The sequence below is a fragment of the Mchenga conophoros genome, linkage group LG22 (assembly GCF_057382185.1).
Source record: "Mchenga conophoros isolate Kocher_MC1m ecotype Shallow Benthic linkage group LG22, M_conophoros_male_GT1.1, whole genome shotgun sequence".
NCBI lineage: Eukaryota > Metazoa > Chordata > Actinopteri > Cichliformes > Cichlidae > Mchenga > Mchenga conophoros.
The window spans coordinates 2,400,031-2,424,767 of record NC_140546.1 but is presented as its reverse complement, the minus strand read 5'-3'; the positions used below and the strand labels follow the sequence as shown (position 1 = coordinate 2,424,767).

The following is a 24,737-nucleotide window of genomic DNA, read 5'->3' as shown; positions in this document are numbered from 1 at the left end:
TTCTGATGACCAGCAGGGGGCGACGGCCCTGGTTACTTAAAGAGGTTTCTCTGTGTAGATAACATCTCATAGCAACAGTTCCCTGAAGGAGCTTTATATTGTAAGGTAAAGACTCCACAATGATACAAAGAAACCCAACAATAAGACGACTCCCTGTGAGCAGCACTTTGGCGACAGTGGGAAGGAAAAACTCCCTTTTAACAGGAAGAAACTTCCAGCAGAACCAGGCTCAGGGAGGGGCGGGGCCACGGAGACAGGAAGAAGAGAGCCGAGATAAATAATAATTAACGATTAAATTAAATAAAAACAAAGAGAGAAAGTTTGTTACCAAAAGAACAAAAAAATAGAAAATATTCACATCAACACGCTGCGATGAAGTGAGAGTGTGTTGCCAGTTTGAAGCTTCACAAACCCGACTGTAAGACGGTCGCCTCGTCCTCCTCGTGCCTTAGGCTGTAATTGGCCGGTTTGGGCCACTGTTAGTTACGCGGAGCAGCCCGGTCGTGTCCAGTTGGCCTGCTGATCAGAAACGATGAAGATTCGGCTCCAAATGAGCTTCGCAGCTTCTGTGTGAAATGTGCTTCCTCCTGTTTGTGAGTCGTGATACAAGACAAACGTGGGAAGTCAGGCCACTCCCGCACAGCTCACCCTGTCATCTGTTGACACCACGTTTGTGCTTTTGTGTTTCTGTGTTTTCGCACCGAGTAGTGTTTAAAAACAGCTCTTTTTAAAACGTTTAAATTGGGCTTTTTGAATCCGGAGGGGTCCCGCTGCGGGACTGGAGACGGGGGATAAGGGCAAAGAGAGGTTGGTGATGGATGGAGAGATGCTCTGATTTAACAAATAAAAAATATCAACAATTCATTTGTAGTGCAGGATTTCTCCAAACAATTCCCCGATGACAGAGGCGGTGTAACGGAGAGGAAAGAGACAGAAAGCGAAATGCGTCTCGTGTCAGAGCGGCTCGGCGCTCGTGGAGTTCTCCTCAAACTATTTTTGCCTGCTGCTGCTGATGAGTGTGGTGTGTTCTTGACGCCACTTCAGCGCGCTTTGCACTGCAGTTTTTTCTTTCGTGTAATCATGTGAAGATTGGTGCTTGTTTGTGTTGACACCGAATTCGACTCCCCTCTGATCGCTCGGTTTTTCTGCCGGAGCATGAAACAATATCAGCGTAGAGAGCTCGGAGAAGTGGGACTTGGACCGTGGCTCCATCTGTACAGTATTACCCTCGTTCATTCCCCCCTTTGTGAGCTTGATTTCTGAGAGTCTCTTTTGCATTAGTGCTGCATAAATTTTCCACAAAAATCCTCCTCGAGGGTCAAAACAGCAGAAACAGAAGGCCGTGGACCCACTGTTTGTTTTCCTGAACGCTGTTGCACAACCCTTTTTTTCCACTGAGCTGCACATGCTGAGTCTCTGCTGTGGAAAACGTGCAGAATATATAAAACTGCAGTTCCTCTCGGATCCACTCGAGGCAGTCTATCTAAGTGAGTCGGTCTCCATAGACTCCTGTGTTAAACGTCCACGTGTTTACAGCCCGCTGCAGCGCGAGTTGGCATGTTGGGTACATTTTTATGTCTTACAGCTGAATGAGGCTTCCCATCCACTGCAGAATACCAGTGCTAGATTTAACTTCCATCATTACGGCGTCTTCTTATCGCTGCTTATTCTGCACGCCGACCCATCACATCAGACCGTTAGTTGGTGTAACAGGTTTAGGTCAATTAAATTCGGTAAATTCATTTGTCTGCGTGACGCTTTCATATATTTTATGGATGCAACTTTCTAATCAAGCTAGCCAGTCAGGAAACAGCAGTGTCCCCTCTCCTCTAAAGTCCACCATAGAACCAAGTCCACCAGAGCTTATCTTTATATTTTTTACATGCCGTTGTTTTCAAATTTCTATACATCAATACAACAGATATGTCCCAAATTTTGTTAATATGTATGCATTAAGTCCATAATAACTACATAAATGGCAAAAAGGACAAACTTCAAAAAAATTGAAAATTCGTTGTTGTTTTTTACACATATTTCTAGTTACAGAAATTTCAGAGGTTTATCCCTCAAAACTGTAAATGCAAAAAAGTTGCACACAACAGTTTCCAACCACAGCAAATTTATTTGGAGTGTCTTCATAGTTTCATTTTTGAGATGTACTCATTTCTATCAACTGCAGGAAAAACTAAAATAAATATTATTGTGCACAGTACGCGATTTTTGCAAAAAGCTATTTGTGGAAAGAAACCGCGACCCGGGCCAAGCTCAGTGCATGTTATGGAAATACGTCCTCCGGTTTCATATGCAAAAACAATATTGTGCTAGCTTATGTGTTTGCAGTTCTACCGGGCCTTAAAAATAGTTGCACAAATTGGAGCGTGCACGTGCTTAAAAGGTTAAAGACTGCAGCTGCACTGCTCTTTCAACACTTTAGGTTCATCTCATTTAGGTGACTTTATTCAGGTAAGGGCTTTGCATAAATATTACATTTAACATGCAAAAACTTTTTCAGACTAATTTCTGACCTTATTTGAATGATGAGGTTGTGATGAAGCCACTTCTCTGTGGGAGTTATTCATGAGCTGACGTGCAGATCGTCGTCATGCTGTAGTTTGAGATTTGAAGAGTTGGTTGGCTGAAGTCAAGGATATGTTTGAATTTTTGACCACAGGAACTGATCTTTTATGATTTTGACTTTGTCTCTTTTTCAGTGGTCGCTGAGGTTCATGGGTATTGTAGTACCCATTTGAAGTCTTGAATGTTTGAATGATGGCTTCAGCGTGAGGTTATATTGTACCCTCAGCTGGAGTTCATGCACGTCATCTCTGTGTTTGATGAAAGGTTTCTGGGAAATGTAGTAAATCAGTAGCAGAAGTGGAGGCGAGCAGATTTGGTGACATGTGCTAATGTGCGGTGCTGCAGCGTGCTGGTTGTGCAAATGGGTTCGCAGGTCTGTGTTTGTATGTATGTTACGTACATGCTGCTACATTTGCTGAGCAGCTTCCTCAGCAGAGCGGAGAGTGGGAGTTGTACCGAGCCTACATCTGTGCAGCATTACACTTGTTAATCTTCTCTGAGAGGCCAGAGCTTGTTTTTCTCTGTAACATCTTGATTCTTTCCAAATCATTCTCCCCCCGGGGTGCGTGAAGACTCGCAGCCGAGCGGGGTGCATGTCTTTCATAAAGAGGCTGCTCCTGGGTCGGTGGGTGCACTCGACCTGTTCGGTAACCTTTGGTAACGCTGGTCCAGGTTGGTCGCGGCAGCCTCTGCTTTAGCTTTAGCTTTCATCTGATTGGCTGCCCCTCAGTTCAGGGCTTTCTTAACAGCCAACATGAAATTTTGGATGGTACCAGCCCGTACGCTCAGAAACCTCCAAACTGATCCGACTCCCTCCTTTCTCAACTCATTAACCCGGTTAGGGTTGCAGTGGCAGCAGACCTCCCTCTGTCTCTGCACCTCCTCAAGCTCTTCCAGGGGGACCAAGGTGTTCCCAAGCCACCTCTCCAACATGGGTTCCTCAGGGTGTCCTCCTGTTGGACATGCCCAGGGTGCCTCCTTTCAATGTGGATGATCAGCAGTTTTACCGTGTTTGTGTTTCAAAAAAGAAGACGCGACCAGCATGGACCTGTCTGCTCAAGACTGTTAAATATCAATGGAATTCAACCAGTTAGCAACAACAGAAGAAATAACCATTAGTGACGCAAAGTGGGCGGTCCCAAAATCAATAAATGTAAACTCTGAGGCGAGTGGTCAATGTGAAAACCTCTACCACTGACATCAGCATCAGTGAGTTAAACTACACAGTTGTCAGCTAGAAAGCAACGTACGGCGAACGATCACGACCTCTGGAGGAAGCTCATTACTGTCGTTTTTATCCCTGACCATATTCTTCTGGTCGCTGTACACAGCTCATGCCCATAGATGATGCCAGGAACATAAATCAACCACCAGATCAACAGCTTCTCCTTCATGCTCAGTGAAGAGAGAGGTGAGCGTGAAGGAGAAGATGTCCTCCCCAACCTGGACCGCTAAAACCCACGGAGGAAGAACCATCGCCTCAGAGGTGGACGCCACATCACAGGGGAGGTGGTTGCTCAATGAAGCTGATCTGTTTTTGTTCACTTATTTAAAAGAACAAAAGACCATTTCAGACCGTTTACATTTGATACTTGTTAAAGGTTGGACAGAAGTTATTCATGTGTGACTCTGAATCTTCAAGAATGGCAGGAACAGGAAGGGTTTATTATCTTGGAGGCGTGCATGAACATAAAAGCCCGATGACCTTGGCTGTTGTCTCTGGGATCTTTAATGTTTCAGAAACAGCAGCTGAAGAAGCCGCCGAGTTACAAACGCTAACCGAGCAGATGCTACGTTGGCGAGGGCTGGAGCGTCAGGTCTCTGGGTTTTAGAGCCAGTTCAGCCTTTTGCTGCAGTTGCTGAAACTGAACTGTTGGACTGAGCCAACAGCTACCAGGGCGACAAGTGGTTTCCAGAAAGCGTGACTCAAAAACTCGAATCGGTCCCGACTGAGGAACCTGTGAGGTTTTTCCAGCCTGCTTTGTGTTGAGAATGACCACACTGACAGATATCTGATATTTACTACAGCGCTGCGTGGAACCCAAAGGCCTGCGATCAACCCTACATCTGTGCTGCATTAGCTTGTTTTCTGCTCGTCTCTGTGTAAGGCCAGCGCCTGTGTGTTTGTGTGTGCGTGTGTTTGTGCGTGCGTGGGACTCAGAGGACTTTTGTTTGACGGCGTTGCAGGAATTAACAGGATGTTAGACAACAAGAAGTTACACCGACACACAGTGGTCTCTCTGTCTGCTTCTTCGAATGGTTTGTGTTTGTTTATGGCAACAGGAGATTAAGACCCATCTGGTGTGTGTGTGTGGTTGAGTTTGTGGGTGGGTTGTTGTAGGTTTGGTTTGGTTGAGATGGGCGGGGGTGGGGGGGTGGGGGTAGAATTGGCGAACAAGTGTTTTTTTTTTTTTTTTTTCATGCCTCACATGTGTGTAAACGAGAAAGAAAGAAGCAACAAGAAAAGAAACGGCAACATGAATAGCAAGACAAAAGTGTGTGTGTTTGTGTCAGTGTAACAGAATCTGATATGTGAGTGTGTGTGGGGGGGATGTGCTGCAGATTAAGCATTGTGCATGGATTGTGTGTGAGTGTGTGTTGGTCGGCGGTGTGTGAATGATAATGACCTCTGACTCTGTCAGTTCTCTGTTACTTTACTGGATTAGCTTCCCTCCACTGCACTGCCTCTAGACAGACACACACACACACACACACACACACACACACACACACACACACACACACACGGTAAATATCTGACCTTGCAAGCAGCCAATATTAAGCAGCATATTGGTTGGCGCCACAGCTCCGTGATAACAGATACTACACAACAAATGCTCTGGTTCATGCATGAAGTACTGCAGTACTACAGCACCAGATGCAGTGCAGGAGTGTACGCAGTATTCACACTCGTCACAGTCACCTTCATGTTACTGACGGAAAGTTAAATGTTCACGATGTGCTGTCTCCAGTGGCACTAACCCTGCACACAGTGTCTGTGACTCACTCTATATGCGGCCATATTAACACAGTCACACATATTTACCTCTCTTATTGATTGCATATCATATTGTGATTACACTGATACAGACTGTGTGGGCTGCTGGAGTCAGGCTCTGGCTGCTGATCCTGTTTACCTGCAGCACAGCGTCCTCGCTGTGACTGCAGGCCTCCGTTTGCATTCTCCGTGCTGATATTAAATCGCGCTGTGACCCCCAACACTGAGACTATCCTGAACATGTTATTGATAACTTCAGTTTATGGTATCGACGCTGATTCGTGTCCACAGTTAATTCTACTCCAACTCTGATTCACTGCATTGATAGTGAGTGGATGAAAAAACACATATACAAAGACACTGACTCATACATACTTAACACATTCATAACACACCCACCAACTGGCAGGCCCGTTACAAACTCACACACACACGTACACATTGCCAACATACACACACGCTCCCTGGGCATAGATCCACTGTAGGAGTTGGTCTCTCTGCTGGAGTCCCTGGCTCTGTAGGACATGTCCACATGTGGAACACCAGCTGGTGGACGCACACACACTCACGTGCACACACACGTGCGCACACACACGCACACATGCATACAAATACATGCATTCGTCTCCCCTGCTGCTCTAACAAGCCTCCTGCTACAAATCTTTCCTTTTTGCATGTGTAATAGTACTCAGTCACACACACTGTCTTTGTCTTTCGCACTTGTTTACACACTCGCTCACGCACCAACAGTACACACATTTGCAGTAGTACAGTACTCCCTCTCCCACACACACACATCCCCCGTGCCAGGATATCTGTTTATTGGAGTACGTAGCTGATTTCTGCTGGCTGCTCTGCATGATTATTGCATCATACTGCACGCGCACACACTCATGCACACAGACACACACGGTGCTGTATGTATGCGTGAAAACGATCTATAGACACACACAGATGATTGCATCATGCTGCGAAGCTGTACGTACACGCGTGCACGCACTTACCCACGGCTTGCATCAGTTATCAGTCCGACAGCGAGCGTCATATAGTTCCCCCAACTTTAATCACAGACACACGAACCAGGCGGTAAGATCAAGGAGCAGTCTGTCACAGACAGGAAACTCCAGAAACCGTCAACACGCTTATGACTGGTTTGTCCGATTCGGGTGGCTCAGAGTTAGATTGAAACCAGAGCGGAAAAACAGCCGGTCGAACCTGAGCTCCGGTTATCAGAGAGGAGAAAAGTTGGGAAAATAAACACGACAATCAAAAACATCATCAGTCACTAAAGCTGAAAACCCGGGAAACCCAAAATAACCCCAGACTGGAGCTCAACACAATAAACGTGAAAAATGTCCTGATTTTACTCAAAATCAGCCGTCAGTTAAAAAACCGCTCAGCTGATCCGGAAACCTGGGAGTGAAATTCAAATACAATTAAACCTCAAATTATTCATCAAGACGGACAAACCGCTGCTTCATGCATCCACGTGTGAGAACAGTGGAATTATGATCCTCATGCATTTATCTGTATCGCCTTTGACAACAAATTCCAGAGCTGCTTTATTAATGACAAATTAAAAGCAAGCGAGGTCAGATCTAATTAAAATAAAACAAATGCATCCATTCAGGGTGGCTGGAGCCCGTCCCAGCTGCCATAGGGCGAGCGGCGGGTTAGATGCCGGCAGGTCGCCAGGCCATCGCACGGCTAACCCCGAGAGACAGACGCCCATCCACACGCGCACCTACAGACAGGTTAACCTGCTGGTTGTCAGTCCCTGCACCACTGCGCTGCCATAAAAAGGACAGACCAGTATGTCAGCTTATTAGAGAATTTAGCTGATAGAACGAAATAATCTGCAATAGTTTGGAACCGATACCATCGGATGAGTTTTTGGCAGGGACCTAAGAGGCCACCGAGTTTACAGAAGTGGAGGTGCACAGCTGAGGGGCTGGTCATCTTTAATAACAAGTCTAAAATTGGGACATCAGTGGAGTCCAGCCTGAAGCCAGACCCCAGAATGCCTTCGATGGGCGAGAGAGTCCGCTGCTCCGTACCAGAGGTGTGTAAATCCAGCAGCGCGTTGTCGGTCATCTGAAGACTCGGTCAGGCCTCAAACCGCTCACCGCGATGGTAAACAAGGCACAAAGGAAGCCGTTTTATTCTAACAATTAGCTACATCAGTCTGAATATTGGTCTGCCAGACGGAGACGAGCTGCCGTGAAATCTTATAAACCAGTCAGACATCAAAGTCAGCCAAACCAAAAATGAAAGGACTGGAAAAAGTGGAAAAGAAACGAGGAACCAGCAGAGAAATCAGCCAGCCATGCAGTGAAAGAAGCAGGCAGATAAAGTGAAGAAAGCAAACGCTAATATCTGCCCGCCAATCTTCTTACCGGAGAAAATCCACTGCTGGTTTTGAAATCAGTCAGTAAACTCAACAAATCATCCACGTGTGTTTGAAAACTCTGCCTAGAAACAGTTTAAAGCCAGAAAACTGTCATTTTAATCTTTTATTGGCTTTATAAAAGCCAAAATGGGGATAAAGGTTGGAAATTGGCAATATGTGTGAACTGTCTGGGGTTTGGTGCTCGTTGTTAGAAACCAACGCTTTTCTGAATATGACATCGGCATAAAGACGGCCTTCAGTCAGAGTAGTTTGTTTTTAATTTCCTGGATTAAAAAGATAGTAAAAGAAAAAGAAACTATTCATACAGATAAAGATTTTCCAAATATACATCTGCCAAACTGAAAATCTGTCAACACAGATCGGGTGACCAGGAAGATCTAACCGACTTAGAAAACAGGATTATCAGGTGGGAGAGCGGTGACCTAAACCTTAGCGTGGGTCAGTCATGTGTGGAACCGTTAATTAGATCAGTGACTCCGCCCATTCTTACCTTAAACCTGAAATTTAAATGTCATATTTAAAAACGGACGATCAGTGAGTCACACCAAAAAGAAGAATCCCTCAAACATCATGACCAAAAAACCAGTTTTAAAACAAGTCAGCCAAACACGGAAAAACCAGTCAGCCAGCTTAACACCTGATTTAGGCCATGCTTAAAAAAACCAAAACAAATCCTGCAAATCTTGTAATCAGTCGGTCAGATCTGGATCAGCTCCTCAGTTTCACCAGCAGGCCGAGCCGCTTGACCAAAACCTCCTCTGAATGAAGGCTTTGTCCACATGGAGGTGTGTGTGTGTGTGTGTGTGTGTGTGTGTGTGTGTGTGTGTGTGTGTGTGTGTGTGTGTGCGTGCGTGTGTGTGTGTGCGTGTGTGTGTGCGTGTGTGTGTGCGTGTGTGTGTGTGTGTGTGTGTGTGTGTGTGTGCGTGCGTGTGTGTGTGTGCGTGTGTGTGAGAGAAAGTAAAGTGTGTGAAAGAAAGAAGGACAAAGAGAACAAAATAGGGTGAAAAAGAGACAGTGAGACAAAGAGACGGAGCGAGAGAGAGAGAGGGAGTTTGGTGTTTCTCAGTGTGGAGCTTAAACAAGCAGTACAGGATGTGCAGCCAAACTATTTTCTCTGGTTGGCTGCCGAATCTGTGTGTGCGTGTGTGCATGTGTGTCAGATATTTGGTGGGGGTGAGGTTGAATGGATGTCACTTGTTTTCTTTACCATTACAGCTGGGAGGGACGTGCATTCGCGTCGGGTCCACAAAACTGCACGCTGGTGCGTCCGCAGTCGCTCGCACTGCAGCCACACGAGAAACACGTCACCTGAAACATCTTCAGACTCTCAGCTGATGTATTTACTGCGTGTAACCTCAGAGGTACAGAGCTATTTTTAATATGATTTGATCTGCGGTGCAACTAAAGCCATGCTGCGTACGGGCACTTTTAAACCGAGATTAGCAGCGCTGCCAGCTTCCCAGCAAACACGTGGCATGAAAGCATAGACTGTATATGCAAGATGGACTGTGTCCACGTTTTAGGTCTGATTGTGTCTGATTAACCATTTCCTGGTCCAAACGTTTCTTTCAAACTCAAAGAAGAATTCGTATTTTCTCAGCACCGGTGTTGCTGTCCTCCCGGATGTCACAATAACATCTGTGAAAGCAGTTAGCAGCAGGCAGTTAGCTTGCTAGTATTCACCTAAAGATGAGATATCATGACTTCAATATTGTTTAAAAAAAACTGTTATCAGGTTGGTTGTAGAAGAGAGGTTCAGAGGGTTAGGAGAGTTGTTAGTTAGCCTGGCAGCTAGCTACAGAGCTGTGGTTAGGCTAATATAAATACATTAGCAGAGAGCAGATGAGGGATAAACTGGCCAACGGTAGAGATTTTGACTATACCGCTCTACCGCGATAGTGCATGTTGATGGTGTCATCCAGCTGCGCCTATTTTGGTTAAAATCATTGCAGCGGCTGCAAACAACATCATCTGCAAATTATGCAGGCGGCAGTAATGGCAAAGAGACGAAGCACTTTTGGAATATGGAGAAAGCCAAAACCTGCGCTCTCTCCACTTCCCTACCATTGATTCATTAATGCTGAATTCTCTCGCAGTTGCAGTATAATAATGACTAACCTCGTATTGTGGATGGATTATCTCAGTTGTTCTCCTGACTGAAGTTTGGTCCGTTTACAGCATCCTGCCATGCGATTGCATTTGTTCCTGACCATCAGGAACCCTCACGTTAACTTTTGTCCAGCGTTCATCCTCCAGCTTCACTGTGCTAATGTTATGCTAATGTAGCTGTTTTGCTAGCGGTCACGTAGCACATCATTATATAGCAGCTAGCCCAACTTCAGTAACCCTACAAACGTCACTGCTGTTTATTTTTCTGTCTTCATTTATGTTGGAAGTGATAGCAGAGCTGTACGTTTGAATTTTTTCATAAATCTCTCAGTCAGAACATGCTATATCATGTTTAGGTGGAAGCTAGCGAGCTAACTTCCTGCTAACTTCTAACTCCGTTGAATTTAATAAATTCTGTTTTCATGGATGCCTGGATGTTAAACTTAATTGTTACACCTGGTAAAGCAGCAACGATGATCATTTTATTAAAGATGAAATAATTTAGACAGTTTTTAACTCTCAGTGATGCTGCAGTGTTCGTTTGACTTTGGGACCTGAAGAAAAGAATATATCGTGATGTACATCGTTACCGCATATGCTTCAAATTATACCGTGATATGGGTCTTAGGCCATATCGCCCAGCCCTAATTGAGAGTCCCTGATGGTCACAGACGTATGCCAGGTAGACGATGCCGAAAATGGACCAAAGCCAAATAATGCTAAAGTGTCTGGGCTACTAGCGGCTCTGATATGAACTATTATTTTGTTTATAGACTAATTCAAAACATAAAGTATACAATTAATAATAATTAGTAAACATTTGTTTCTAGTGCTTTTACGATAAAGTTTAATTCCCTTTGTATTACCTGTTTAATATTTCATAAAGTTTTCCCAATACACTTAGCAAGCAAGCTAAGGTTAGCAAAGTAGCATAAACTCTCTGTTGGGCTGCATGGGAAAATTTCACAAACTTCCACTAAAGGTCTGAAAGAGATGAACGTTTAGAGGATGTTTTGAGCTTGAACTCAACTATATGAATGTAGAAGTGTGATATGACTGATATATATTTAATGACTGCACAGGATTTAGTCTGCGCAACCTCTTAAAGCATGTACATCGTTATGTTTTAGCAAATTAAATCCAATCCTCAGTCACACAGGCATGGAGATGGGTTGCTAGGGAAAAATGTCCCCAACCAATATGGAAATGGTTGCTGGCTGTCTCTGGTAAAAACAAACAGAAGACACTCCTCGGACTGCAGACTTGAGTCAACTAGCTAACACTGAGCTGTGCTGTTGAGCAACGCAAACAGACTCCACTGCGTGTTGCACTCTTCACGATTTCACTATCGGTTAACGAGCTGTTTCAGAGCATTTGCAAACACTTCGGGGGCAACCTTGGTCGAGCTTTGTGTACGTGCTTGCAACCATTTTTACCTGACGACAACAATCAATCACCAACCGATTGGGTTATGCATGCGACCAGTCAGTTAATAATCATTTATTCCTAACGACTGATGGTTACCAGACTGTCGCTAACCGGTCGCTACACCAGTGAGAGTGAGATCTGAAAGTAAATGAAATGAAGGCCGTTTAGACACGCCCCCTTTGACAGGACGCAGGCTCTGATGAAACGTGCTCTCCCAAAGTCGGGGGATGACCTTCAGCCGTGACCTTTGGAAGGGGGTGAGGGGTCAGAATCTGCACCAAACTGGGTAAACGTGAACTTTGTGGACCTACAACGATGGTGGTCCCAGAGATGATGTGGTTAAAACACCGTTCGCCGTCAGGTAGGGGTAGCGTTAGGGTCAGATATAACCCGAAGTCCGGGGACTCGACCACTAACAGTCAGAATGAATTCAGAGATGAAAGCCTGTAGTGAGCGAGGAGGTCGGGGCTGATGGACGGGCCAGTCGTGACTCGAGGCTCCTTTAGTTAGCGTTTGTGCTGGCGCCGCGTTCAGCCATAGTGACACCAAAGCAGCCACAGACGCACTGCACACACTTTGCTTTTGTCCTTGGACAGTGTGTTCCCGCTGACATCCAAAGAAAGCTACAGCCTCGGTCACATGACCTGGCTCAGACACCTTCAGCTTTTGGCAAACCAACATTTTTTTTTCTAATAAAAAAAGTTACTGCTTTAATTTTCCACGAAGCAGTCCAGGTATTTTTTTATTTATTTCATTTTTTATTATTCTTTGTCTGATATTTTTTTGTGAGGAGGAGGAAGAGGAGGAGGAATATTTATCTCGACAGACAACAGAAAAAGAAAGCCTGACATCTACCTGTCGACGCGACCGCTCGTTCCACAAAGGGAAAGGAAGGGAGATGCGAAAATGAAGAGAAATAAGAAAGTGAGTGTGTCAGGCTTCAGGTTGGCATGTGAGCGATGAAAAGGCCGCCGTTTGTCACCAGAAATTATTGATGTACAAACAAACAGACGCTGCGGGAGGACGCGGGAGTTTGGTAGGCTTTTGAAAAACGAATCAAAGAGGGAGGAGGGGGGGAGGGAGGTAAATGGCTGAAGATGATGAGACAAAGGCGGGAGGAAAGTGATGAGATGAGGAGGAAAGTGGAGAAAGTTGGAGGGGGGGATTTCTCTCCTTTTCCTAACCTCCCTTTCTTCCTCTCTCTCATATTATTGGTCATCCTCACCTTCCTCCTTTTCCACATTCCTCTTCTTTCTTCCTCATCTTCATCTTCACGTCCACCTTCTCTTTTTTCGTTCTTCTTCCTTTAACCAGCTCTTGTCATTTCTCTGCTTCCTCATCAACAGCATTTTCCTGCTCTTCTCACTTTTCCCTTCTTCCTCTCCTTGTCGTTTATCTGCAGTCCTCCTTCCCCCTCTCTCCCTTTTTTATTTTTATTCTTCCGTTTCCTGTCGTTTTTGCTTTCTTCACGTCTTCGCCTCCCTTCTTCTTTTTCTTCTGCTTCATTCGTTTTCCATGTTTTCCTTTCCCTGCTCTTCTTCCCTCCACAGTGTCATTATTTCATCCTCTGGTTCTTCAGCTTCTCGTCATGTCCTCCTCTTCCTCTCCAGTTCTCCTTCGCGTCCCTCGGATCCTTCATCTTCCGTGTTTTCCTCTTTTTCATTTCTGCTGCTTCTCATTTCCTAAAATCTTCTTCTCACCTTCTGCCTGCTTTTAGTCTGTTTCTGCTCCACCTTTACTCCATTTTTCCTCCTTTTCCATTTTCACACCTTCTTCCTGTTTATCATTTCAATCCTTTCCCTCCTCCTCTCCTCACTTTCTTTTTTCTTCCCCTTTCTCCTCCCTCTCTCCTAATCTTCAGCTTCATTCCCCCCTCGTCCTCATCCTCCTCTCTCTTCCCCCCTTTTTTCATCTCTCTCCTCCATCTCCTTCCTCCCTCCCTCTTCATTTTCTTCACCCTTCTACCCTCCTCCAGGCTGCCTGTTGAATGAACGAATGAATGAATGAATAAAAATGAAATCGCTCACAGTCCTTATTTCTTTCTTGTGCCTTCGTGGAGTGAGAACACAAAAATGCCGGCGTGTTTTAGAGACGTGTGTGACACAGTAACGGGTGCTCATTAACATTTTAATATTGATCATTATGTGTGAAATCATGTCTGTTATGGAGGCGCTTGATCCGCAGTTTTGATTTTCTTTAATTGCGTTGCCTTTGGCCGTCTTTTTCCCCCCTGATAAATGTATTTATCTGCACGCTTCAAGAAGAAATCCAGAATCTTCTCGTTGTCGGGGTGTGAAACCGTCACGGGGGCCCCGAAGAGAAACACAGAGCGGCGATGACAAAACAAATTCACACGTGAACGTGAAATTAGAGCCAGATCTCAGCTCAGAGTGGCTCCTCTAATAACGCCGATACGATCGCTTCATATTCTGACGATCGATCAAAGTGAATTAGATCTGCTCGGCTGTCGATAATGACGATAATGTGTGTGATGAAAGCACGCGAGGGTGTGCGGATCTATAATCTATAATCTATAATGGTGATGGCGGCTCAGAGGAATGTGTTTCTGTCTCACAAAGACAAAGGCTCAGACAGACGCACGCCGAAATTGGTGTTTTTTCTTTTTTTTGTGGCCACTCCAGTCATTTGGGAAACACACACACACACACACACACACACACACACACACACACACACACACACACACACACACAGAGATTGAAGTCCACAGTTTGAAAGAGTGTTTAGCAGATTTTTTTCCTTTTTTTTTTTTTTTTTTTTTTTTGGGCAGGACGAGCGGGGTAGCGCTCTCTCCCTCCAGCGACCATGGGACTCGGCGAGTTGCCATGGAAACAGCCCAAACTGCACCGGAGGAGTGATTGAGAGGGGGAGAAAGAGAGAGAGGGCGAGAGAGGTAGCCGGAGACTGAGAGAGCAAGGGAGAGAGAGAGAGAGGGAGATATTTCGCTCCTAGAAGAAGGCCTTCTGATGGCGACTGTTGTTCTTCTCCACTCAATGTGAACAGTTTAGTGCGTGTGCGTGAGTGTGTGTGTGTGTGTGTGTGTGTGTGTGTGTGTGTGTGAGTGTGTGTGTGTGTGTGCGTGTGTGTGTGTGTGTGTGAGAATGAGACTGCACAGAGTGGGGAGAGGAGAAAAAAATGCAGGTGACTGTCTGCGTTTGTGTGCTTTTGTGTGTCCTGTTTGATTTTCAGCGTGCACACCTCTGTGCGTGTTCGCATGCAGCAATTTTAGCTCAAGGTAATCGCAGCGAGGACGTTTCAGCCGCGCCTCCTAACTTCAGATCGCCCGTTTTAAGGGGCGACTGCGGCGTCCAATACTGCGCTTTGTCAAAGCAGCAAAGTGACCTTTGGCGTCTGTGTCGCAGCCGTAACTCGGCACATGTTAATGACTGTAGGAGAGCCTGCGATGTCACGTTTAAGCGCACTGGTTACTGCGCTGAAGAGGTGTAATTTGACCCAAATGACGAGCCTTTTCTAAACCCACACAAGAATCTAATAACTCATGTTCCTGCGCTTGAACCGTGACCAAACGGGTCTGCAGCCTAAACACAGGCAGATATTTTCCCCGTCCAAAGCCAACAAGCTTGACAGGGCGTGCTCGACATCGCAGTGTGTCAAAAACGTGCTTCTCACTTTCTTTGTTGCTAAAGGCTGATCAGGCTCACTTTCACTCACACATAACCTGTCAGCTTACCCCGTGGGCATAAGGGTAATTTAACAAATCGCCATATGTGGGGACACGTGAGCCAGCGACAGAACGTCAGTATGTAAGCAAGCACAGACTGGTGTATGTGTGCATCTATGAGCTCTCCCACCTCTGAGACGAAGTGTCCAGTGGTTCGGGTTAGATTCAGCGGAGGTTGGGTACAGGGGTGAAGGTCGGAGTCCTCGTGTGTTTATGTGAGATGCATGCTTCACAGTAGACGCTTTCTAAGAGGACGGCTTCCTTATATCTGAGGGTTGTTTCTGTATGTGCACATGTATCACTCCTGCAGTATCCAGTGTAGTGTAGTGTGTGTGTGTGCACGCTCCTCCCTGGGCCAGTATCCGTGGTAAGCTGTGATTCAGGCTGTGAAAACACTGATTTGGCAGCCAGAGCGTCTTCCTCAGTCTCCAACCGGCTCGGCCAACAAGAATCCATCTCTTATTAACTGATGCTTTATTACAAAAGAAAGGAGTGTGTGCGTGTGTGTGTGTTTGGGGCTGGGTTTTGGAGAGGAGGCGTGTCTCTGAAGTCCGGAGTCCTGCCGTAGAGTCGGGCCCCGGTTTCTGTGATTGATTTATCTTTCCGTCTGGGAAATGTCAGAAGTGTCAACTGGAAAAGATTCATTAAGCTGGATGTTTGGATTTTGTGGAATGAAACGGTTCCTAAAAATACCTTTTTGTCTTTAACCACAGAGTGTCTACACGTTTAAAGAGAGCAGTGCAAGAAAAGGTCAGTGTACCTGAGCGCCCGTGCCGTTGCTCGTGTCAGTGACACTTGATTGGCTCACAGGGTTTAGACCTGCCTGCGTGCTGCCGGTGTGCTGATGTGTGCTTCTGTGTTTTCAGCCAGAGTTTATGTTGAATTTCGCTCAGTCTGAGTTGCTCAATAATGGCAAAAAACATAATTATGATCGTGTTGGTAATAGCTCGCGCGCTCACAGTTTTTGTTTTCGTGGCCTCTGATGGCAGCTAACCCTCCGAGGTGTAAGTCATAGTTGGTGACGACCCTAACCCTATGCAAACAGAACACGGCGTTTTGGGGAGGCTTTTGTTTTTTGTTCTCCCAAGTTGTGAAATAATCATTCTCACTGACACATGAAAAATATTCGCATCCATCCATTCTCCTCCGTTCAGGGTGGCCGGGGGGCTGGAGCCTAGCCCAGCTACCATAGGGTAGAGGGCGGGGCACACCCAGGACAGGTCAGCCTGTCACCGGGCTCACACAGACAGACAGACACCTATGGACAGTTTAGATGCACCAATTGATCTAACCTCAAAACTGCATGTGTTTGGACTTTGGAGAGAACCCACACAGACACGGGGAGAACATTTAAACAGATCGTGAATTCAAACCCACTTTCATAGTTTCTCCAAACTTTAAGGTTAGTGTTATGAGACGATTAAGTTAAGAATCTGAAGGTGTAAAGTAGCAATAAAGTAAGAAACTACAAACCGAAGCCAGATGTTTGCAACTAGTCAACCAATCGTTTCTAATCATCGGTGGTGGACGCGTCGTTTATCCCTGTTAGCATTTTAATTGATGCTATGCTATGCGGCTCGCTGCCACCAGGTGGCGCTGCAGTCCTGACATCGTCATAGAAAATCAGCATAAGTCTGTTAATCTAGGCCTGATCATTCCGTTAAACCTGTTACCGTTAGTTAGTTTTGAAGGCGAAAGAATGATGAGATGAGGTAATGAGCTCTGTCTGAACAGTGGCTACCTTTCGCTTCGAGGTGCGATGTCTGCTCGCAGTATAAGCTGCAGTGTTCTGAATGCACAGCGTGAGCTGCCTCACAGTATTTAACGTACCGTCCATTACTGAAGATCAATGTCATTAATGGTTTTTGGCAGTCTATTAAAAAGTCCTCAAATGTAACTTTTTAAAATATCTCAGTGTTTGTTAGGTTTACTCGTAGAAGTCGTCCAACTTTTTTCCTCATTTAGAAATTAGTCGCTGGGAACGTCCCGAGTCCAGACGTGCAGTAAAATAACAGGAAAATAAAGTAGTGATAAAAATGTGGGTCGTTTAGTGTGATTATTGTCTTTGATCCCTCGATTGCAGGTCCTCATCCGTGGGATCATCACTGGCGATAGCTTGGATCTCAGTCTAACATCGTTAGTTTTAAGTCTGATTCACTGAACATGAAGTTCATCCAGTCACGGTCCAGTTCAGAGCAGGGTGTGACCCGGGGTTCTTCGGTTTTTCATTCAGATCTCCGCTGTGACGTCTGATCGCTCACACACAGAGCTGCTGCATCCTTGGAGTTATTTTCCTACCAAAGCACATTGTCCCCTTCACAAAATGTGAATCACAATAACTAAATGGCATCAAATATGTGCGATTGTTTTCTTCGTTTGCCAATCAATCAGTCCAGCTCCGTTGGAGGCGAACCATACCGCGGCGAACGGAGGCTTTATTTTCAAACCGCACAGATAGTAAAATGTCAAAAATGCATTCAAACTAAAAAAAGAACCTCCCACTCAAACCCCATCTGCTGTGGAAAACCATTTAATACGATTACATGTAGAATGAAGTGTGTACCAACAGATGATGAGAATTAGGAAAAGTCAGACAATATTCTCAGCATTCAGAACATACAATTGTAAACATCAGCAGCAGAAAGAAGGCAGTTAAACCTCTAATCTCCAAACAAACAAAGCAGCCGATCGGGCCCTAACGGCTGCATCCATGTTCATAGAGACTGCACAGCCACACGCTGCAGTCTGACGCAGACGTTTGGGGCTGTGGATGCCTCGGCGTGTTCGGCGTCTTTGATGTCAGTCAGGTTTTACAAGTAATTTAACCACATTAGCAGAAGATAATGGTTAATTAAGGAAACTGGATCGTTTCAGCTATGCGTTTTAGATTTCATTACAATATACTTCCTCCATGTTGGATTATTATCAGCTGGTACAGGGATGGAAAGAAATCAAAAATGAATTTAATTTTCTGGCAACTAAAAGGAACCAAACGGTCATACAACGATACATCAGAGCCAAATTTTTTTCATCAACTTTAACCGCTTGTTTGTGGCTGATCTGCAGATTACATCGAGTGGACGCTGGTAATAAAATACAGTAAAGTAACTGTCAGTGACTTGTAGTTATTCCTGAAAAATGTGAGTTTCGAACTGCTGCTTTCCTAGAAACCGTTTTGTAATCCGAGCGCATCGGGCGCGCTGACTTGCGTCCGCTGTTTAAACGCGCAGAGCGCTGCCAGCAGCTTTTCTGGATGGAGAGTAAACCGCAGTGCAAACCCACAGTTTGACAAGCTTGTACGCGCTCGTTATTGGCTGGTTCATTAGGTCATGCACATGTGTTTTCGCTGCGTGTGAGCCGTTCGACAGGATTCGGCGGACTCGAGGAAGAATCGGTGGTTTTTACGCCCCTCCGCCCAGTAAACAAGCAGCTGGCCTCGCTCTACGACACCTTCGAAGGTTCATCTGGTTTTGATGAAAATTTTCCAACCTCAGAATATCCTCACCTGCCAGCTTGGAGATGTGAGCTTTCCCTCCTCCTCCTTCTTCTCCGCTCTTTCTTGGAAGCTTGTATTTACACTTGAGCCAGTGCGGTAATCCTTAAAATATGTGCCGTCTAATGCGTTTTAAATGATGCCGCCACAGGAATTTACTACTCAAATTCCAAGTGAAACAGTATTTTGAGAGCATCTTTTTTTCCTCTGTGATGTTGGGTCAGAGCAGAGGGCCGAGGAGAACTCTGTGGCACTGATGTCAGGTCCAGTATAACTGCGTGCTCTAGTGTATATAAAGTCTTCCCCTAAAGCAAGACAACACCAGGTATGCCAGGAAAGTTGGCAGCACCTGTACTTTATTGTTGCAGCTGCCGGTGGGGATTATGAGAGCATGACACATCAAAGGCTCTGACTGACGGCCGTCTAATCCAAACACTTTCTTTCTCTCTTGTGCAACACGTCGTTTAAGTTTCCTTCAAGGTCTCCAAGTAGATTGTTTGGGTGCTGTAGTTTCTGTTAGCCCCGCCCCCTTCTCAGCTTTGACCTGTGCGCCATGATTAGACCGTCTTCCTCGACGGGCGGCTTGGCCGACCCTGCAGATATGTAATTGTGCAGTAGAACATCTGTGCTTAAGATGGCTGGAAACGTACTGAGAATATCATGAGAGAATCCACCCGGAAAGAGGACTGTGCTGGTACAGATGGGTGGAGGTCTCGAGCTGCAGGCTTTATGTGGTTGGTGTCTAAGTCAGGTCTGCAGGGGGCGATCTGACTGACAGGAAGGGATTTAAAAAGTGTGAAAATTGATCTCTGTGTTTTGCGAACTAAAACCAACAAGTGCTACAGGTGACCCACCACCGACAGAAAGAAGAGCTCCTCGTCTCCCTTCAGCTGGACCAAAACTCTCCAACCCTCCTGAGTGGAGAAGCTGGCTCATGCTAATGATGGTAATCGGGCATGCACTCGGCCTGCCGCAAAGGGGGTTGTATTTTTGGATCGTGTATCTGATAAGGTGCTTGTGGACTTTGGTCTCCTTATTTCTGTTTATCTGTCGTTGCTACACCTTTTGTTTTAGAGGCAGCACAGTTTCTCCTCTTTAACCTCCTGAGACTCGAACTCTTCCACAGCAGCATTTTAGATTTCCCTTTGATGTTTGGGCTGATTGCTGCCCGATCAATGTAAAAACAAACAATTACCAGATTTTTTTGTTTTAGCTGACTTTTGTTTCTAAGAAAAGTGAGAGCCAAAAATGAGGATATTAGTTTAAAATTTCGACAGAACAGTAGCAGGTTAATGTCCTCGTAAGTGGATATCAGGCCCTTGTACAGCAAAATTGAGTATTTGGGCCTAAATAACCAAAAATGTGATGTCCACATATGTGGACGCAGGTCTTGTGTTACCTGATCCGCTGCGTTACACAAAATCAGGAAGAAAAGAAGCAGAAACTGTGCTGCCAAGTCAAAACTAGGCTCTAAAACAGGCTTAAAGGCTTTTTGGAGCTGCATAGTTCACAAAGGGACCGCCTTTCCATATTTCATTTTCAAACATAACAAAAAGTAAATTTGCACATTAATCGTATTATTACCACATGTTTCATGTGAGGGTGTGTTGTTCAGAAAGTTTCTCTCTTATTTGGAGAAAACGATGGAAATAAATACATGAATGAAAAGAAAGCTGGAACATCTGCTCTTGATGAAGACGGACTTTTTTTCCCTCCAACACTTCGCCTTCTTCGAGGAATCTGAAGGAATTCTCCGGCTCAGCTGCTCTTTGGCATTGTAGCCCATCTTTCATCGGTTATTAAAGGTCCAGCGTCGCGTTCCCGGCATGGAACGATGTGCTGTGAGAGGGGGAATAAATACAGGAGCTTAAACTCACCACTTCCTGTTTGCTGTTTCCTCTTTACCGGAGAGTCTGAGCAGAGCTTGTTCCCTGAACTTTGACTTCTTCCTCGTTAGTTGTTTTTCGAGTTGGTAGTTTGAGAGGTTTACTCTGCCTGTTGCACTCGTGTCACATTTAGTTGCTCAGAAAAAGAACTTCAGAGGTAAATTGGTGATTTCTGGATTGACCTCGACTCGCTTTTGGATTTTGCTCCAATATAAAGAAATGAAATCACTGTTTTCTCCCCTCAGCATTAGAATAATTTGCTTCAAGGCTAACAGTCATTAATTTTTTTGCTAACCCTGCCTCGTGGCTTGATGTGACATTTCTTCACAAATTATAATTAGCTGTGCCGTACAATTTAGTTTGTGAAAAAGGTTAAAAAACTGTGGTGACCTTGCCTTTTCTCCCTGTCCACTCTTAGACGTACACCCCCCTGTTAGGCATCTTTTGGTGCTGCAAACATGTTGTTAGAGTTGTTTTGGAGCTAATCTAGTTAAAGTGCTTAGAGTCACCGTCTCTGCTCTCAGTCGTATTGATATTTGCAAAAAGTATTTGGAATATTCCTTATCGGTCCGATAAAAGTTTTACTTTTTTACTTTGCCATTCTGACACCATCTGTGATTGAGCTTCAGCATTATAGTTTATTTACAGTATGTACAGTGCTGTAGTCCCCCCGTCCATTGATTTTATTATTTAGCAATCACAACGTTCTGTGTATTCATCCATCAAAGTAATAATAATGATAAAAATAATCATGTTTCAGCTATGAAGTACTTCATGATGAATGAAAGACGGAGTATTATAATCAGCTGGTTTTCATAATCACACTCATTCACCAACCCCAACTCCACCTCCTTTGGAAAAGGGTGGAGCTGGAGCTCATCCAACCTTTGGACGATGGACTCTGTGGAGAGGCGGCGGAAATATAATGTGAACTGCCACAACGTCACCTAGTCCGGCTGGTGGGGTTTTTAGCAACCACTGAACTGAGGAAGAAACCTCTGGCAGAACCAGGCTCAGGGAGGGGCGGGGCCATCTGCTGTGATTGGTTGGGGTGAGAGAAGGAAGACAGGATAAAGACATGCTGTGGAAGAGAGACAGAGGTTAATAACAGATATGATTCAATGCAGAGAGGTCTATTAATACATAGTGAGTGAGAAAGGTGACTGGAAAGGAAAAACTCAATGCATCATGGGAATCCCCCGGCAGCCTACGTCTATTGCAGCATAACTAAGGGAGGATTCAGGGTCACCTGGTCCAGCCCTAACTATATGCTTTAGCAAAAAGGAAAGTTTGAAGCCTAATCTTGAAAGTAGAGATAGTGTCTGTCTCCTGAATCCAAACTGGAAGCTGGTTCCACAGAAGAGGGGCCTGAAAACTGAAGGCTCTGCCTCCCATTCTACTTTTAAATACTCTAGGAACAACAAGTAGGCCTGCAGAGTGAGAGCCAAGTGCTCTAACTTTGGCTTATCTCTGCTTATAGGTCGTCTCCTCGTGCACCTCTGCACTTCTATATTATGTTTACTGGGTGAAAGTCCCGTTTTGACCACTTGCACCACCAAACCTGAACAGAAAGCAAACATCGATTCCTGACTGACCCGGCATTCGTGTTGAGGATCGTCCCCGTGGTGAGGTCTGGGTCTCTGTTTACAACTCAGAGACCAAATGGCTGTTTTCAATGGAAGAAGTCAGTTTTTGTTTTTTCCAAATAGCACAGCTACAGTTGTCTCAAGGCACTGTGATATTGAAGGAAAATCTCTCCTGTGAACACCACTTGGTGATAGTGGGAAGAAGAACTCCCTTTAACAGGAAGAGACCTCCAGTAGAACCATGAAGCTGTTTTAAGTTGCTGCCAACTCAAAAGCCTCATACTGTTGCTTCTCAGTATAAGAATCAATGAACCCAGGAGAAGGCTTCATGTGAAGAGTGCATTTGTCACCACGTGTTGTGTCTTTGAAAGACGGTTTAGGAAGTGTGGTAACCCGGCCGGTCTTTACCGGAGCACGAGTGTTTCTACCTTTGGCAAAACGCCGTCCCTCGGTTTGATTCAAAGAACAAAGAAACGTCACACCTCTGCTCTGACTGATGGATATTACGTAAACTCTGTTTGTTCATTCTGCGGGTCCAACACCAAAACCTGATCTCACCATCTATTACACTGAAAGAATTTCAGCCTTCAAACTTCAAGAGGAAGTCACGACCCTTCATGTTTGTCCAATCGCCCACAGGAATGAAAAACAAACACGCCAAAACCGACCACCGTGGTCCAAAAATGCAACTCAAGATCTGTGAGAAGACCACAAAAATTCCCCTCAGGCACATGAGTAGAATAGGATTACACAGGTATGACATACCGAGGGCCATCGAGTTTGAACATACAAGGCCCGGTATTGATACAAGTCCAGCCTTTGTTTGTTGATCCTGAGAGTCCGACACCAAAAACCCGAAAATGTTTGGAGCTGGAATCGCACAAACAATGTCGGCTTTCAGCATCGCTGTATGTTTGTCTGGTTACCTACAGGAATGAAAAACAAACCGACCAACAGATCTCTGAGAAGACGAGAAAAACTCTCAAAGTCCTGAACACATGAGAAAACAGAAACGAGCTTTTCATGAGAGGCTTTCTTTAATAACGAAGGTCTCCACAGCTGTTTCAGCTACGAAGTACTTCATGATGAATGAAAGACGGAGTATTATAATCAGCTGGTTTTCATAATCGCACTCATTCACCAACCCCAACTCCACCGACTTGGACTGCGGATGGAGGTCTTTGCTCTGCAGCCTCGGTCAGTTCGGAACAATGACCCTCCAGCTCCAGAGCAGGAGGAAGGATTACTGTGGAAAAGGGTGGAGCTGGAGCTCATCCAACCATGGAGAGGCCTAGACCTAGTCCTGCTTGAGAGGTTGTTAGCAGCCATCGGACTTTCAAAATAAGACGGGGGCTGTCCTGTAATGAGTCAGCCGTTAATGGCAGGAAGAAAAGCATGAATCGCATATCTTTGGCAGTTTTTGGGCAACCTGGTCGAATTGGAGGCCTAGAAGACGGCTTTAAGGGATTCATCCGGCTGTATGCAGTAATAAACCAATACCTGTGTGGATACAGTCAGGCTGCAAATCGATTAAGAATATCTACAAATGAAACCGAGAGGCCAGCAGGACCTCCAGACCAAAAACGAATTCGGGTAACCACCTTCAGAGGTCGTTTTGTGGGTGTTTCCTACTTCCTGTTTATGTTAATGAGCAGTCTGGTGTCTGAATATTTGATCAGTTTTGTGCCTCTTTTGTCAAATACATGAAGCTACCGTTGTTAAAAGGGACGTCCTGACTCTGAAATGTGACCGCGTGCTTCTATGCGTCATGTCCTCTACGCTCGCTGCAGGAGTTTCACATCTGCCAAACGATGCGGCCAAGAAACGCCTCTTAAATCAGCGCTATCTGCGTCTCTGGGTGGAGTTGTCCTCTTCTTATCAGTCGCCCCTGAAATCCACGATGATGGAAAACCTTTGCACACTTTCCCAGCCATCTTGTTTGGAGTGTGAGTTCGTGTGAGGACCCTATAACTCACCCGCCATCTTGTTTGGAGTGTGTGTGTGTGCGCGCGCGCACGTGGTGTGTGCATGTGACTGTGAGGTTTTGGCCACGGCCGAGGTGTGTGTGTACATTTCAGCGTGAGTATGAGGAGTCAGCGCTGTAAAGCTGCTCGTCTCACCGCAGCCAATGTCAACAGCCGAGTGCATAACTTCCCATGAGCCTTTTCCCCTAGAAGGTAACTGGAAGGCTGCTCTGTTAGTCCGGCCCCATAGGGCTGTGTGTGTGTGTGCGTGTCTGTGTGTGTGTGCGTGTGTGTGTGGGGGGGAGATGTGTGTGTGTGTGTGTGTGTGTGTGTGTGTGTGTGTGTGTGTGTGTGTGTGTGTGTGGGAGATGTGTGTGTTTTTACACCCATTTGTCAGTGGGTCTCCATGGTGAATGTGTGTTGTAGCACCCATGGGTGTGCATTTGCATGCTGTGTGTGTCTGAGACATTTGTTTCTGTGTGTGTGTGTACTTGTCTGTCTTTCTGAAAACTGCATGGAATTTTAAACCTGTGCAGTGAGGACATCTGTGTAACGTGAGGACACTGTGGTGCGTTTGAGGGTT

General features: G+C 45.4%; 1 protein-coding gene across 5 annotated transcripts in view; it reads left to right on the top strand.

Annotated features, from left to right (window-relative positions):
- Nucleotides 1-24,737, top strand: part of LOC146548505 (zinc fingers and homeoboxes protein 2-like) — a 128,900-nt gene that overhangs the window by 49,646 nt on the left and 54,517 nt on the right. Inside the window, exon 1 of one of the 5 annotated variants that reach the window (XM_085261800.1) lies at nucleotides 8,842-9,346. The exons of the other annotated variants lie outside the window; for them this stretch is intronic. The gene's annotated coding sequence lies outside the window, so the exon portion shown is untranslated. Of the gene's footprint in view, nucleotides 1-8,841; nucleotides 9,347-24,737 lie in introns of those variants that run through there. 5 annotated transcript variants of the gene reach the window in all.